Source organism: Molossus molossus, unplaced genomic scaffold (assembly GCF_014108415.1).
Source record: "Molossus molossus isolate mMolMol1 unplaced genomic scaffold, mMolMol1.p scaffold_m16_p_21, whole genome shotgun sequence".
NCBI classification, from domain to species: Eukaryota; Metazoa; Chordata; class Mammalia; order Chiroptera; family Molossidae; genus Molossus; species Molossus molossus.
This window is the reverse complement of record NW_023425357.1, coordinates 50,761,479-50,765,241: the sequence shown is the minus strand read 5'-3', so window position 1 is coordinate 50,765,241 and position 3,763 is coordinate 50,761,479.

Here is a 3,763-nt window from a genome sequence, read left to right as displayed (position 1 = left end):
AATGACCCGTCAAAACGACTTTGTTTCATATTTGATTTAATTGTCTTTCTCCTGACAGGCACATTCATCAATGGCTTAATGGTCAATCAGAAGTTGGCAGCATGAGTGCTTTCTTTCTTCCCCATACCCTGGTTTTGGATTTACGCTATCAGACTGCCTCTGCCTAATGGACGTGTGGAGGAGGGGTGGGGGATGTCTGAGGGGTTCCTTACTGAAGAAGAGAGGAGGGGAGACAACCCTCCACGTTTAGGCTGGCGATGAGCAGGCCCAGGCCGAGGCGCGAGCTCTGTGAGTTTGGCCTGTTTGTTTGTGTGTTCAGATGGACGAGCAACTTCCCATCCTTGCCTCTTGCAGTGCTCACAGCTGCAAGTTATGAGGTTCATGGCTGCTTTTGTGGTGTCCTGGGAGTGACGACACATTGAGTGCTTTGTACTGATACAGGGAGAGTAGGGAACAGGAAGATGTCTGCTGATTGGTAACTGGAAATCCAGTCCCCAGCAACCTTGAGGATCCTGGAGAATTTTCTACCCCCCCCCCCACACGGAAAGGTCCGCTCAGCCATAAAAAAAGAAAAGTTGTTTTGCCAGCTTCATTAGTGCTCACCTAATTAGCTGTAAACCTGATGGATTTCTGACAGCTTTAATGATTGGAGATGACAAGCCCGACGCAGTGTCATCCAGCGGAATTAGGTTTGCAGCTAGTTTGATGTAATCAAGTTGATATTACACAGTCCTGGCTGCCTTTACTTGTGCATTAACTCAATTTTCTGCTGCAGGTGACAAATGGGCTTTGGTACCTGGATAATCATGTCATAGGAATTAGGGCCCTTTTAATGGTCTGGGGTAGAATAACAACCACAAAGGCCGAGAGCTGGGCACAGCGCGCAGACAGGCACACAGGTGCCCGGGTCTTTCCCTCTGGCCACGTGGACCCCTTCTCCCTGCAAGGCCCAAGCAGGCTCCAGGAATCCCTGAAAAGGTGGATTTCTGTACTTTAGAATTTTTTTTTTTTTCCTGATAGAAATTGCGCATGGCTCAGTGTCTTTTCTCAAAAGGAGAGAGCGATTGCTTCACCTGGCGAGGGGAAACCCAGGCCGGAGTGTCCACTCTCGGGCATGCAGTGTCCAAAGGCCGAACTTCTGTGCTGGGCAGAGGTCGCTGCCCACGGCGGCTCCGGACGGGTCAGGGCGGCTGGCGTCCTTCAGGCAGAGTGACTTCGATCCCTCGCTCAAGTACGGCTCCCTTCCACGGCTAGTGTTTGTTTTCAGATACGTAGTTTTTTAAAATATCAGGGAGGAAAAAAAAAAAATTAAAGCGACACTTACTAGCAGAGACCATTTGATCCATTCCTCTTCCTTCTCTGGAGAAAAAATGTAAAATCATCAAAAGCCATTGCCTCCCCTTTAAAAAAAAAACAACATCCGCAATGAACAACAACTTGCCGCCGACCTTTGGAGTCTCATTTGCTGAAAGAGAAGAAGCTTCCAGGGGTTCTTGGGTGGTCACAGCCCCGGGGTGAACCTTCGGGCATCTTGACTTGCATGACAGTGTGTGGAGCCCACTGGAGCCGGTGGGTGTAACAGAAGACTGTGTGTCCCCAGGGAACACACGGTAGCAGGCACACGGGGTTCCCATTGCCAGCAGACACGGGCACGCGGTGGCCAGGCACCGCACCCTCGCCTCCCTGCGTCCTGTCCCCGCACCGGGCAGCTCTGAGCAGCCTCCCTCCTCCCTGGAAGCTCGGCCTTGGCCTTGGGAAGGTCTTTTCCCTCAAAGCTGCCACGTGGCTCCTTTGGACAGGTGTTCTGCGCCACAGCCAGGCCACGGCGTGACTGCTGTGGGTGCTCTGGGATCCCCCTTCCTGCAAAATGAGAGGAACAGCCCAGATTTTAAAAAGGAAAACCGAGCTGACGAAGGGGAAATCAAAAGGCAGGAGGCCAGGGTGTTGCGTGGACATCCACACAAGGGAGAGAATCTTCCAGAAGCAGCTGCCGTGCCCCCATTATCCTGACAACTGTCAGTTAGGGCTTAGTGCTCTCCAGGGCCACACTTGATTGCGAGCGGTTGACGTTGTCATTTTGTTCTCAGTTTTGCCTTGAGCGCGCTCTTAAACGGCAGCGAGACAGTCAATAACTGATGTATCAGCACTTACTCCTGAAATTGCCTCACAAGTCCGCGTTTTTTCTCTTTTTACTAAAGATGGTTTTATAAAGTGATGAGAATGAGAGGAGACTGCTCAGGGCCAGGAAACCCAGGTGAGACCCCGGGACGCAAGTCCTGCCTGCCCAGCCTCTCCTTCGGGGGTGCTGGGAGGAGGAGGACCCGTCCCTGCGGGCCGAGTGCCTGCCCTGTCACTGGTGTCTGCGTCGTGGGAGCCAGAGCCGCAGACACAGGCAGGGAGCAGGGGGAGGACCGGAGTCCCTGGTCCTGGCGCATAACAGCCATGTTTAATCCAGTAACGTGAGCAGGTCACAGCTATTCCGTGTGCAGCCTGGGCGGCTCTCCTGCCAGCCCATTTTTATTCCTGCCTGTCACTGGACAAACTGTAAAAATAGCTTTGGTCTTGTAGTTAAAAAAAAAAAAAGAAAAAAAAGTAGGGTGTGTGTCTCCCCGTCAGTGTTACTGTAGTTAGAGGGCTGGGCTTTCCTTGGCCATTTTGTGGCAGCAGCATTGCCTTCAGCCACCGAGGGACACAGCGCAGCACCGGACAGCGGTGCCCCTTCTTCTGAACGGGCTCAGGTGTGCGTGCGTGTGTGTGCGTGTGTGTGTGTGTGTGTGTTCCTCCAAATTGTGGTTTCTCTGTCTGAAGTTGAAAACGCAAGGTGGATACAATGTATTGTATTTGGTAACAATCATGTGGACTAGTACATCCAGACAGATAATGTGCAGTTGTAATTAGGCTCAATAGACAGGCAGTCATTTTTAAATTCTTTGACACATGCATAAAATAGTCATATAATAAGATAAGATGACAATTTTATGTTAGGTTGATAAAGTGTCCCGATACATGCATTTAAATGTCTGCAAGCCTTTAAAAAAATCCAGACAGATTAATTCTAGTTTCCAGTATTTGCAGTTAGTCATTAAATTAATTTTTAAATCCTACTAAACAATGGCTATGAATATGGTTTCTTTTCTTTTCTTTTTTTTCTTTTTTTACCCTCATGGAATTCTTACCTGAATTGTAAGGGATGGATATGGAGACTTGGTCGCTTTCTCTAATTTTTCAGCATTTGTAAATATTTACGTTAACCGTGAATGTAAAAATTCGGGTTACTGTTTGCGACTAGAATAATGCTATGCAGTCTTGGAAGTAAAAAGAAAAGACGGTACCAGAACGTAGCCCGCTTGTGCCCACTGGCCTCTAGGGTTAGGAGTCTTGACTAGAAGGTTACATGGTGTCCTTGAGCAAATATTGAATATTTTATAACCCTCCCTTTAAAAAGAAGACATTGCGAACACACACACTTGATCTGATCAGGGCTGAGACCCTTTGGTTTAATGACTTTCAATTCCATAAATTATTTTAGTATTTCAACAAGGGCGGCCCAAGAGATGGATTGAGGGAAGGAGAAAGCATTTCTCTAAAGGTCACCTTCCTTGGACTTTCTGACCATCTCCTTCCTTGCTTTAGTCTCTCAGATGTGCAAAGGTGAGGCTCATAAAGAATATTTTACATTTGTTTGGGCTTAATGATAAATTATTAGTTCATGCTGTCAGGCACATGTTTTTAATTAGGACTGTGTTTCCTTCATCCAGAGCTG